Source organism: Aulonocara stuartgranti (assembly GCF_965226115.1).
Source record: "Aulonocara stuartgranti genome assembly, chromosome: 14".
Taxonomy (NCBI): Eukaryota; Metazoa; Chordata; class Actinopteri; order Cichliformes; family Cichlidae; genus Aulonocara; species Aulonocara stuartgranti.
In genome coordinates this window covers 32,158,519-32,172,749 of record NC_138950.1, presented here as the reverse complement: position 1 = coordinate 32,172,749, position 14,231 = coordinate 32,158,519, and the positions used below count along the sequence as shown (strand labels likewise).

The 14,231-nt window shown below is 38.7% G+C and overlaps 1 long non-coding RNA gene across 1 annotated transcript; it reads left to right on the top strand.

Moving 5' to 3' along the window:
• The first annotated feature begins 13,107 nt into the window (after nucleotides 1-13,107).
• On the top strand, nucleotides 13,108-13,547 carry LOC309687760. Its single transcript, XR_014270847.1, has 3 exons — nucleotides 13,108-13,152; nucleotides 13,247-13,324; nucleotides 13,404-13,547. It is a non-coding gene; the product is annotated as an uncharacterized lncRNA (long non-coding RNA).
• Nucleotides 13,548-14,231: the final 684 nt, after the last annotated feature.

Genomic DNA, 14,231 nt, shown 5'->3' with positions numbered 1-14,231 from the left:
AATATATTGCTTGTGGGTTTAAACATATCATATGGGTCCATAAGCATGTGCATCTGGTGTGTTTTATCATTGTTGTTGTTTTATCATCTGTGGGGAGAAAATTAAGTTTTGCATTTATTTGGAACCAGTTTCTGGTTCCAAATGTGGTCAAGTTGGTGAGATAATTTGAGCTCCAATAGCAGGACGTTAACATTTGCTTTAGCAAAAGAAGTTACGGCAACAGCATTCGAAGTGGTAACGAGGAAGCAGGCAATAGAACGTATACTCATTCACTAATGTATACAGAAATGGAGACATGCATGGCGACCTTGTTTCCATTTCACCATCAAAAATATCCACATGAGTTTGATCACCATGACAAGGTTTACAGATATGTTCCTTTCCCCTTTCCTTCTTTGCTCTTATCAGAGGCATCATTTTATAAAAAGGTGTGAAAGATATAAGTTAAGAATCTGAAAAGATGCCAAAACGATCTGCAAATACTTTTACAAAGTGGCAAAGCTACATAAAACTTGTTCCTGGTAATCCATAAACATTTTCAGAGAGTAAAACTTCAGCGTAGTTTCAAACGTTCATGGAACAGTTCTCTGGAACATATCTACAAGAATCTAAATCTAAAAGATCTGCACATTCATTTAAAAATAGCAGTTTTTTCAGAAAAAGAATTTACAGATAAAAGGATAAGTGCGCTTTTATGCTGACTGCTCACCCCCCATCGCACCTGTGCCCCCGTGTAATGAAACTGATGTCATCGTTTTGGTCTCGCTTCGGCCAGTCATGCACCTCTGGACACACATCAAGAGACCAGCAGATGTTATATAGAGCACGATGGTACTTGACAGAAAAATTAGCTATTTCAGATTGTGAAAGCATATTTGTTTGTCATTACATTACTTTATATTATATGAGCGCAGTCAACCAGCAAGAACATAGTCAGTTTTAGTGCCACCTTGTATTTGAGGGCAAAGGTGTCACTTCTATGAAGCCAACACCATAATACACGCTGGAAATAAAATTTGCTCATTCGTGTTTTCATGATTTTCTACACACTAAAATTTCAGTCCATGTATAATGATAATTTCTCCAACCAAACTGACATATGAATCCATAAAATGTGTCTTCAGTGTTACCTGTGGCCATATTTTGATTAGAGTCACATTAGTGATAGTAAAAAAAAAAAACCTGGGCGCATTAATGTGAAAGGGTTCAATCCTGCAAACACTGACTTTAAACTTAAATGTAATCTGAAAAAAATGTGAAAATGTGACAGGAAATATATTTTTTGTCAGCTTTGATGAATTTGAGGACTAAATCTCCTATACGCTCTGCATGTGACAGCTTAACTGTTTAATAAATGTGCGCATGAGGATACACACAGGGATCTTGTGGGTAACCAATGAAGGTGCAGGTATAATTAAAGCTACTGCAAACAGCAAATGCAACAAAAACAATTTCAGTTCTTTTTCAAAATTTTGCCAAACCAAGATTAGGTTTCATTCATTCTCAGTCAGTCTCATTTAGAACTTCTTACAGACAGATCTGTATGTTACCTTTAAAAATGTCAAGTGATGAGAAATCACCCTTCAGGTTTCATCATCACTGTTCTGTCTCTGCACCACGGTGGCTAAAACTACATCATGTGTGTAACTTGATGAGAGCTTCCAAGATATTCTGCATCCCTCAGCTTACCATAAACAAAGTGTCAGAGGTCCGGGATGCAGTTAAAGTGACGGATTGGAGCTTCAAAGCCTGTGTAATGATCCATAGTGATGAGGATTATATGAGGAAAGCGTGTTGTATGGATGGATAGGGAATATCTGTGGTTTGCGAACACGTGCAGGCTGGTAGAGTATGTATATATGTATGTGTGTTTGATTGAAAATTTGTGTTTGTCAGTGTAAGTTGACCTAACGCTGTTTCCCTGAAAGCGCTCAGCAGACACAGTCCAGTCCTATAAAGAGCTCCTGTCTAATCTCCACTGTCCCTGTTCCTGGGCATTTGGAAACACTCATCTATAAAACATGCTCCTTGACTCTACGCAGCATTTCACAGTGCAGTCATTTCAACAACTGCAGAAACAAAACTGAGATATCTAAATATCATGTACCATATTATCACTGATTTTCATTTTTTGATGTATGAATTTTTAAAAGTTAAAATAAAACTGGGAGCACAGCGTAACGTTACAGGATGTGAGTTTTGGGGGAATGCTCCTCTGGCAACAGTGAAGGAAGAAAAGAGATCAAAGGCAGTGGAAATGCCTACTATAAAGGATTTTCTTAATGTAGCAGTTAAAGCTGTAATTTGTATTAGTCGTGTGCTTTAAATCTCCATTAGAAGGTTTTAATGATTACTTCAATGATGGGATCTTGGGACTGATTTTAATGTTAAATGCGAATTAGAACTGTTTTATTTTTTTCAATGACGCCAGGAGTATTGAGCCACTAAAAAGTAGAAATATCACAGCCAAAACAATAGGAAGATACGCTCAATAATTCATAGATATATTCAGGGATGAAGTAAGTCAGGGACATAGGACAAGGGAAATTCAAATTTCACTTTTTTTTAACCTGAATTATAGATCAAATACCTTTTGTTCCAAAGCAGCATTGTAATTTTTTCTTTTACCTGTATCTCACTGCAATTCTTGATGTTCCTGACTTGAAGAGTGTGTTTGCTAGTAAGTGGCTACTGTCAAACCAGGCTGCTTTAAAAGGCATGTCAGACTGAATATGCCATGTCTGTGCAAAGCATAACAACATGCTATGTTAAGCCTATATGAGACATCATCCGGCCCACATGAGATAATAATAATATACCCAAGTGCATGCAAGCTTTCATATACAAAGTAAATGTTGTGACAGGCTATAAAGTTTACAAGTTGAAGATTTAAATAAACAAACTGGAATGATAGCATCAATTATTAAAGTCACATGGTTGCCATGGGCACAGCGGTGTGCGGCGTTCACACTGTTTGAAAGGTCTTATGGTTCCTGGCACATTGTTCTGTTTACATTGAGGTTCCTGCTCCATGACAAACAGGCCGACTATTTGTTATTCTGCTGGAAGTTATTACAGTTTGTCACTGCCAGCAACAACTTCCTTTAGTTTATTCTTCACTCTCCAACAAATTCTTTGCTATCACATCCCCATAATAAAATATTTGTAACTGTGCATGCCATTCTCAACTTTATTATGTATACATGAATACAATCCCACAGTGGATATGCACTTATTAACCTCTGGGAGGGTGTGGTGTTATTCAGCATCACACAGTACAACGTAGCTGCTGCCTTTTTCTTTCTTTTTTTCTCACTGGTTCCAGGAATTCAAAATGCCCTATGCACACAAGTCTATAACGATGTTTTTATTTACGATTGACCGATAGTGCCAGACATGCTCAGATTAAATATACCACAGTCTTGTGAGAATATGCTGCATTAGTTATTATCTATATGGGACAATGCAGACAGTAAATTTCACCACTGTAGCAAAGTCCCTTGCCAGAAAATAATTCCTCTTAGTTTCACACAAAAAGAAATCATGGCTCACTTAATATGAAGTGCAGCCTTTATTAATCTTAGCTACCCCTGTGATTCTCTTGTTTTGATATGTCAAGAGATCTGAAAGCATCTAGTTTTGTTTTATTTGAACATCTACCGGTGATTCTTAGTTTGTCTTGTTATTTACTTTATGTTTTCTTTTTCCTTGATTCTTGCTTCTAGTTTTGGTTGTCTGTAGAGTTTAGCTCCATCCTCTTGTGTCAGTTTCCCTGCATTAGGTTCATTCATGTCTGTGTTCCTCCATTTAGTCCATTTCACTTCCTGTTTTGTTTTGGCAGGGTTTTTTTGGACTATAACCCCAGATTAATATTAACAGTACATTTCAAGTTTTTCTGCATTTGGTCTGCATTTAGAAGTACCACATACATCAACATGACAGGAAGAAAATAAGCTTTAATCAAAATAATGCAAATGTTCACAAAAAAATCAAACATGCACTAGATTAGATTTAACCTTTACTGTTAAAAGACGAGGTAACACACTACCCCATAAAATCTAACATGATGATGAGAGTTTTATTTAAGGGTCCATCATTTAGAGTGCACCTATAAGGTTTTGTTCACGCTTCGGTTATACATCATGTCATTCTCTAGGCAATAACTGTCAGGCAGATAGTCAATAAATTAGACCATCCATAATTTACAGCTTAAAATGAACATAACCTGTAAATTTATGTGCTATACATGTTGATTCCCTCCAGTCTGCAAGCCATCATCAGCTTTACTGGTCTATATTAATTTTAGCACCAAGTATACAAAAAATACAACCAATGCCACAATGACATGTAGCATTCTGAATAAGCAAGTAGTTTTACCACACAAATGTTAAAACTGATAGTTTTAAGTTTTTATATTTTTAATCAGATTTCAGGTCCATATTGTCATATTTTAAATAATTTGTGCTTGCTTTCTGAACTTTATTTTTATTTAGTCTTATTGGGGTCTGGGTTTCCTGTCAGTTTTTCAGCCATTGTCATGTTATGTTCCACGTTCCCGTGGCCCAAAATTGTGCAATGAATTGATTTTATTTGCCTGTGGCGAGCTGCATTTAGGTCGTCTTCTCTGAACCATCACATGTCTATCCTTATCATTTTTATTCCTTGTACAGGCTGTAATCATATTACATTTTCCTGGAGCTGGAGTCACTAAGCCCTTAAAAAAAACAAAAAAAAACAATCCAAATTAAGAAAAGGCAATTGCTGTAAAAATGTACAAATACAACCACTGTCATTCTGTCTTTCTCTCTATTCCAAATCCAAACCTGAAAAAAACAAAAGGCATCCTTTCTGCCATCTCACAGGCTCTGATTTCCTCCGGTTCTTGAGCCCCTGTGGTGAGTTAAGCCCCTAATGTGTGATCGAGTAACTCATAGTGCAAAATGCCACTTTGCTCAACGAGTTAAACAAACCTGAATGCATTTCAAACCATTTAAAAGCAATCAGCAATTTGAAGCAAAGTGTCGCGCTGACACTATAAATTGTAACTGCTTGCTATGCAAGCACATGGACTGGGATTATACAGCAGCTGTAGTCTTCACCTAAAGAATTGTTCTTAAAAGTTAAGCCTCAGTCGTTCACTTTTAGTCCTCATTAAATTCCCCAAAATGGATGTGGGGCTACAATGTCATTTAAAATATAATATAAAATTAGACACAAATCCTCTATGGGGTTGCATACAAAGGTCATCCAATGTAACAATTTAGCCAAATCAAACAAAACTACCTGTTTTGGGGACCCTTTGTTAATCAAGGGAGCAGCCAAAAGTTATAAAGTATGTTACCATACTACCATTGCCTTGGGGGAAGGGGGATATATACAGATATCCCTCTAGATATAGCCAGAGGTGGGACCAAGTCATTGTTTTGCAAGTCTCAAGTAAGTCTCAAGTCTTTATCCTCAAGTCTCAAGTGAAGTCTCAAGTAATGTCAGGCAAGTCCGAGTCGAGTCTCAAGTCACTGGTGTAAAAGTCCGAGTCAAGTCACAAATCTTAAACTTTGAATTTCAAGTCCTTTCGAGTCTTTAAAAAATCCCGAAAAAAAGCATGTTGCAGTTATATGCTAAATGTAAATATTAGACCATGTAATTTTAAAATCTGTGTTTTTCTCAACACATGACAAAATAGTGAACTTAGAAAATATACACAAATTGTGAAATTGCACCTCTTTAAAATGCAGCTCAATTAAACCTAGCTCCAAGAATAATTTTCACCGACAGTTCTGAGATAAGCTGCATGTTATTCTTGGATGCGGTTGTAGGACCAGCTTTAAAATCGCATGACAAAAATATCATACATATTAAAAAAAACTGTATCACCAACGTAGCCTGGACAACATTTGCTAGTTAGATGAAGTCAGCTATCTCATCGTAGCATATTTATATGCATATTTATAATCATACGGTTCTTGGAGTGAGTGCATACACTCATGAAGTTTAGTAACTTCAGGTCACTGCAACAAGCCCAGGTACAGTTTACCGACGGATGGGTGCAGGACCTTGAAACGCACCGTGTAGAACGAAAGACCATCGTACGTATCATAAGTTTACCAGTCTCACAAATCGTCGTCATAAATACACATTCGTTAACCGTTTATTAATAGGACCTTTGAGCTCAACGGTAATTAATTAGTAGTGGAAATAATTTCTGGTACCCATCACAGAAATGTAGCAGTGACAACAATATTGTATGCTGTAATCGCACTGGGCAATTAGTGATACAAAAACCTGTTTTATCCTGTGAATAAAAGTATATGTTTTTGTCAATGTACCATAATAACAGAGGCGAAACGCAATATTGTGTCAGGACAATTCACTATTTATGCACAATAAATAAAGGAGCATAGCGCGACAATTTCTGTTCAGCGCCAGACTTGCTTGTAACCTATATCACTAATTATGTTATGAAAATGACGCATTAACTACAACAGCAGACTGACCTTCGTGTAAATGCTTGGAGCAGACTAACCTGTGAGCTGGAGTGTTCTGGGACGTTATATTTGGTCTTTGAATGGCTGCAATCCAGTCGCGTCTTTGTTACTTCGGAAACATGGCTCGAACAATTTCTCTTCAACGTAGTAATCCGATAACAACCGATCTCTTTACCCGTCGGCTTCCCGTGGCTGTCATGCGACCGGCTATTGCAGTTAATAATACAACAGCTTCTTGACATTTTTGTGTTTCTTTTTATCGCTGTGTGACTGATTTCAATTGAAAGCCTGCGTGCGCTAGTACCTCTTGCCACGAGTTCCCAGAATCCTTTGCGGTTTTACCCCTGAATGACATCACATTTTCAATCTCTATATAATATGCATGTTAAGTTTTATATTTGGGGTGAAATATCAAGTCTTTTCAAGTAAACCGGTTCAAGTCCAATTCAAGTCCCAGGTCATTGGTGTAAAAGTCCAAGTCAAGTCACAAGTCTTAGAACATTTTTTCAAGTCAAGTCTAAAGTCATAAAATTAATGACTCGAGTCTGACTCGAGTCCAAGTCATGTGACTCGAGTCCACACCTCTGGATATAGCTATACAGGCATCTGTATGTATAGACATTTCCAGTCATTACCTGAAAGATGAAAAGTTTCTCTAAAATAAAATGCTCCCACCACAAACTGAACTACTCAAAGTTATTCTAGAGACAGAGCACATGGACCAGCTCATGTACTTGTGACACCAATCCCAACCAATCCCATGCCAAATAAAACATAGGTCAGCCCTATAGCTTAAAGAAGGTAAAGGTGGAAGTCTAGGTGTTACCAGACCAGATACCATTTCAACTAGAAATGCAATGCTCTGCAAGGTGCAGAGTAAAGATGAGGTAAAAACTTAACAAGTTTTTCTTTGCAATGACCTTCTGGGGTGAAATCCAGATTCAGTGGAGACAGCCAGTACTCATAACAAACCATATCACCTAAGTAAGCGTCGTTTCTTGCTGAACTTCTCCTAACCAGCCATCTTCTTCACCTGGTTTGTAACCTCAGCCTCAGTGCATGTACACAGAAGCCTCGCCTCTGTTTACAGGAAGCAGAACCTGACTGACATTACTGACAAATAACTGAAAGACCATATTCAACTTTATTAAAGTGTTAAATGTTACATTAGCTACAGAGAAAGTTTCACCAATGCCAGCTAACAGCATTTAACAGCAGTAAAACCTCGTTGGAAAGAGCTTCACTGACTCATATCAGACCTACCCTCACTACAGATGAATGAGGAACTCACTTATTTGTCCGACAGCAGTCACTGTAGCTAGTGTGCTTGAATTGGGAGTGGTAAGAAAACATGACTCAGCAGACTGCAGTCTGCAATCTACTGACATCTAATAGTGAGATTTTACACACCATACCTTTAAGATCCTGAAGTTAATTTTACAAATTTTAATAAAAACACACATTGGTGGTTTGAATATAAACAGGAAACAGTGTAATAAAATAAATTATATAAATTGAAAAGAAAAAAAACTAAATAAAGCAGCAGTGGCCAAGACAATTATTCATCACAACATGAAATTATCAAGGATTAATAGAACTGTTAAGTGTACCTTGGCTTTAGGTGACTAGTATGTGAATAGTATGTCTGTGGTTGGTATTAAACAATGCTTCTAATCTAAAACATTCACAGATTCCAGGATAGCTTCCCAATGCTACATTGGGATACGTATCCATGGGGCTACTATGTTAACTCTAATGGTGAGTGTGAAGGGCTGACATGAACCTGATGGCTACAGCTGTGTTCATCTTGTAGTTACTGTTACTGCTCCTAAAACACGAGCTAAATTAACTTTGCTAACAGGACTACCTGCTAGCTTACTGTGCAAGCTTGGTGTTTGGAGCACCTCTCCCTTTTTTTAGTTTGTTTTAAAAGTGCAAATCAAGAGAGAAATTTTGTTCTTACTATTAGTCCCACATACATTAGCGCTGTTATGTTAACATAAAAAATGTTGCTAATTGCACCCACTGAGTTTTATGTTAGCTTAGCTTTACCTGCTAAATGCTAAGTAAGTTGAGATTTGTAGGGGGGTAATAATGCCACTGTAATTTTATCATTTTAATACCAGTGAAAATGCTGCTTTATGTAAGTGTTCTCATAAGTTATTTTTATTCAGGTTACTACGAAAGATTTATATGGCAACTGTATGCATAAAAACATGATTAGCAGAGCTGATGGGTATTCAAGATACCACAGGTTTTCATATGTTAATAATTAGAGGGTTTTTCTGTAACTTTCCCTGTTTTGTTAAACTTGAAAACCTCCAGTTAAGCTACAAAATAATTATATGTGTGTTAAATATTATAAATATATAAATAAGTACTATTTAAAAAGTCATCTTTAATGAGCTTGGGGGCTCCATGATTTCACAGTCTGATGGGCCTGCATAATGAATTATTAGATGTGTGTGTGTGTGTGTGTGTGTGTGTGTGTGTGTGTGTGTGTGTGTGTGCGTGTGTGTGTGTGTGTGTGTGTGTGTGTGAGTGTGTGGTGTACACTTGAGTTAAAGCTTCTTACTGTATGATGCACATCTCACGTCATGGCTCCAGTATTTTCCATATACATAGCATGTTAGAATATGCATTGGCTGGTGCTTAATGAAATGGTCAGACGTTGCCTGGACACTGTCTCATGCCACTGAGAGCTTGCCAGGTGAACCTTGTGTGTGCATTCGTGCTTGATCCCTTCATTAAGCTCCTGCCGGTCCTAATTTTTGTGTATGCATGTTAGATGTCTGTTCAAGTAGGTATAAGCAAAGTGGTCCCAGGATCGGCTCCAATGCTTTGTAATTTGTTTGTGTGTTTGTGTGTGTGCACGTGTTGGTAGTATATGTTTGTGCTGGCGGTCAGAGAGGGCGCCTGGGAGGACTGGTGTTTGATTGGCGCATGCCGCCGAGATCTGCTCCTTCCTGTTAGCATACGCATCACTTCCTCTCACCCTGCCCAGAGCTACTGCCTCGCCATCTCACAATCACTCTGACATGATTCCTTTCCTTCTCCTTATTTTTTCTTCTTCTTCTTTTTCCTCTTCCACCCTCCTTCATGCCTCTTCTCTTGTCTCTACTGTCCTTCTTACTCATTGCGTCGCTGTCCATCATTGGTTTAAATGCCTCCTGATTCTCTGGTCCCATCACTCCTTTTTTAAAACTTTTTCTCTTTTCTACATTTCTTCCCATCTTACCATAGTACTGATTTCCCCTAAAGCCCCTCTCACTTCACTCACTCTCCCTGTTGACTCTCAGAAGGCCACTTTTGTTTGAACAGCATGACTGCCATTTCATCATCTTCATCTCCCATTTCTTCACCTGTTACCCCCTCAAAAAAAATCAACACTTTCCGCAACCTATTTATCTTTCTCTATATTCAGTCTCAAAGCAATCGCTTACCCTCGTCCCTCTCTTCCTCATCCCCTTCTTTCCCTCCTCCTCAGCTGCTCTCCCTGAAGACAGAGCAGGGGCAGCCAGGCAGAACAGCCAGCATGTTCGCATGTTCCCTTACTCCAGCTCTGCGGCTGCAGCAGCACTCTTAAACCTCTCTGCTCTCGCCTTACACCACCTCCCCTTCACTCCACCCTACATGCTTTCCTTACGCATTCTACACAGCATTCTCTTTGTGACTTTTTAATTTCTTGTGTCTTCTAACTTTGTTAATTTTCCATTCACCTCCTTCCTTCCCTCCTTCCTTCCTTCCATTATGCTTCACTTCACCCTGAGCCTCCATTCATTACCCCTCCAGGCTTTTCTCTGGCCTTACCCATCTCCTCTATCTTCTCGCACCCTTCTTAACATTCCTCGAGGCCATTTGTTTCTCTTCCTGTCTCAAATCTTCATTTCATTCCCATTCTACTTCTATCATTACCAGTATGGCTTATCAGCTTTCTTCTTTCCTTTCATTCTGATGGTCTTGTTTTATTTTTATGCACCCTGTGATTCCCATCATCTTTTCATTGCTTTCTTCAACACTTTTTGTTAGTGTGTTCACATGTGTTCATCCTGCCATTTTCTTGCTTTGCCCATCAGCCATGGCAAATCATGTAGAGAAGAGTTTTGTGGTAAGACTGGCTTAGTTTAAAAAATAAGTTAGACATTTTCAGTTAAATAAATAGACTTATTGAGTCTGACCGCTACATATTTCTGTCATATTGATTCAGCTCTCGGCTAACTGCTTCAGTTGCCTATTAGCTCTTTGTGTCAGGAAACACTCTTCATTAACTACTGGTTGTCAAGAATTAGCACATTAGTTCAAAAATGTATGTTATCAAATTGTTATGTGTTTACGTATATTATTTTTTATGAAACAGTGTTTCATTTTTTAAAATCATGGACTTAGGAATATTCAGTGCTGAAAGCTTGGGGGGAAAAGAAAAAAGTGTGTGCTGGGTTATTTGCAAGAGAGGAAGTTTTCCTCATTTGAATCAAGAGTCTAAGAATAGAGGTTGTCATATGCTGTACAAATTGTAAAGACCCCAGAGGCAAACTTGTGATATTGGGCTACACAAATAAAAATTGAATTGACTATCAAGTCAAAATACATAAAAAATGCAAAGAGCTGTTAGTGTTGCTTCATTTTTGACAAAACGGGAGAATACACATTAACAGCTTAATTTATTTTGGATGCACCAGTTCTCTGCTGTTGGTCAGTAGCATAATTCTGTTTGTCAAATAGACCAAAAATAAACGCTTTTTCATCCCGCAGTTTTCATCCCCTCCCTTTGCTGTCCCTTCAGTTCAAGGACATGACATGTTTTTAATTGTCAGCCTCTGATTGACTGGCAACTTGTCTATAGTATAGTTCTGGTTACTCGTTTTGGTGATACATACAGGGGAGACATGTATCATGAGCATAAATGTTATAGTAATTTGGGGCTTTTAATGATTTCTTTGAACTATTTTTTTTTTCTAGGGTGGAAAAATTGTACATCTTACATCTTTATTGACTTTAAAAAACAAAAATCGGATTTGAATATCCAAATATATTCAAACCCGATTTTTTTTTATCTTGGATCTGCAGATGGTCAGAAGTAAACATACAGACTCACATGTATACATACATTCACTTTAATGTTTTTAATGGTGCTAAAGGTTCTACGCTGTCCTTTAACTTGACAAAGCCTGTTCTCTAGTTCTCGTTAGTGATCATGATTGACTACAGCTGGTAGTTTCACATTGTGAGCCTGAATGGATTTGTTTGACAGCACTTTGGATTCACCAGTACACAAAACAATAAGGAAACCTAAGAAACTGAAGGTGTATGCTGCACTATCATTCCATCCTGCGAAAAGAAAAGTGCAAAGAAATCATAAAAACCTGTAAACTGTAAATAGATCTGCAGCACACAGCTATCCCTCTTGACCCCATCTCACATTATCCTGTGTGTTAAACACCTGGTTTTAACACACAGGGATTTATTTCACTCCCAGATGTTTGTAAAGGCTTTTCTGAGAGGCCCTGAAATATGTGTAGAGTTCACTCCACTAATTACTGATTGAAAAAGCAACTACACCTCAAGTTCAGTAATTTGCCCACTGGTGTGTAGGTCTGTTTGAGCACATTCCACCCCTCTCATATTTGTGGTCTGTCTAATCTCCCTGTGTTGGTATTGATGCTGCATCACAAACATGTTTGTCCAGCATCAACATTGCAACTGATCAGGCGTGTGATGTCATAGCTTTGCAATATGGAGGAAAAAGAATAAAAATGCAATTATTTATGTCAACATTATTATGAAGATGATGGAACAACACCAGCACAGAGATATAAAATCATGCTACATATTTGGGTGAGATGAAAAGATATCAGCTAACACTGCACACATACATATACCTGGTAATTAGTGCTAACACCAGTATAGATGGATAAAATACTACAATTTAGTGGCCAAAACTAAAGCAGAGACTTTCTAGGTGACCTGTGGTGGAAGAAGTCATGCTATTTGTCAGGTTCAGCGACTCTTATTTAGTATCAGTCTACAGTCACCTGTCACATGCATAATGAAGTCATGGATTATTAGGCTTGTAACAGATGAGTGCAGATGCACAAATGCATTTTTACTTACTTTGGTAAGTTAAAAGATTCATCTCCCTGACACTTGTGTTGAAGGAGGAAATTTTCTTAGTCTGCACATATGTGCATATGGTACACTTTTTATTATGTGGACATGCATTTAGGTATTTACCATCCATTCATTTTCAGGTTGCCTTACACATTCATCTTTCTTGCAGTGTGCTGCAGATAAACCGGCTTTTCCAGATGCAGCAGGCAATACTGCTATGACTGTCTTCACAAATAAATTCCCCCAACTTTTGGTATATGATGCTGAACTGATTCCACATGGAGAACAGAAACTCTCCAGAGAAAGTGTACCCACCAAACCAAAAGATTTAAACCCCACACCTTCACTGTGAGGTTCACTGCTTACATCTGCTCTGCAGTGTTCTCAGTAGCCGTGTGCATGACATGTCAAATCTCTGAACTGTGAACTAAGGTCCTGCTTCCATTTTCATGAGGCCATGGTGATGAATAGAGAGGCACACAAGGTGATTTAACTTATACCCCGTGTATTGATCCCTGTGAGATGAAGGCAGTTTCAGATAATGGCCGTGGTCATTCAGGTGAGAGAAAAAGTAATTTATGACGGCTCCTCATCATAATGTACATGAGGAGAAATGATGGTGATGATGAAAACTCGTAACCCTGGTCTTACAGTTGATGCAGTAAAGGTGGATGGCTTCGATGTTGGAGGAAACTGATGATGTGTATGGCGGCGTCCCAGCGGAAGCAAAGGTGATATGAAAGGATAAGAGGACAATAATGCCGAGGATGATGATGGTGAATATGAATTCTGTGTATGTCTGTGTTTCAGGAAGTGGTGCTGAGCAGCCAGCCATCTGTTGGCAGATTAATCCTGGCTGTACTTAGAGATATTACCGGCTGGCTTATCGCCGTGGCAACAAGCCTTCAATCCCAGTCCAGCACAGCCACCATGTGACCTTGCTGAGGAAGGTGGATGGGGGTTGGTCACACATGCACACACACAAATAGGCTCTCTCTCTCACACACGCACACACACACACACACACACACACACACACACACACACACACACACACACACACACACACACACACAGAAACATGCTACATACATGCAGGCATTGTATTTTTTGGATGCACTCTGTTGCATGTAGTGTGAAAAAAGCACTGCACACATACACGCACCCTGTCCTTTCATCATAAAATCAGGTTTTAATCCTGCTGTCACCTATTGACTTCAGAAATATCATTACACCAGCCAGCTGTGCTGCACGCAGCTCTTCAAATATTGTTTTCTGTCTGCTATAAATAGACCTGTATAAATATGAATTGTGGCCACCTTTGTTCAGTTTCCTTCACACCACAGAAAGCTTCCCCCCCTAAATCTCATCATTCCCACGTGGTCACATATCCACCCACTCACGTTTTCTATACACACACACACGCACGCACACAACACATCGTTCAGAAAACGACCCGATCTGTAACACACAAATGGACGAATACGCTCGCTTATAGGTCATAAATCAGCAGGCTGGATGCCAGTTCAGGCTCGATGTAACATTCAAGGTTTTATTCAGTCTTTACATACAGTACACCAGTCAGAAATATACAGTGAACCTTCAACGAAGGTCCGTCACGTACATTGTAAAATCAGC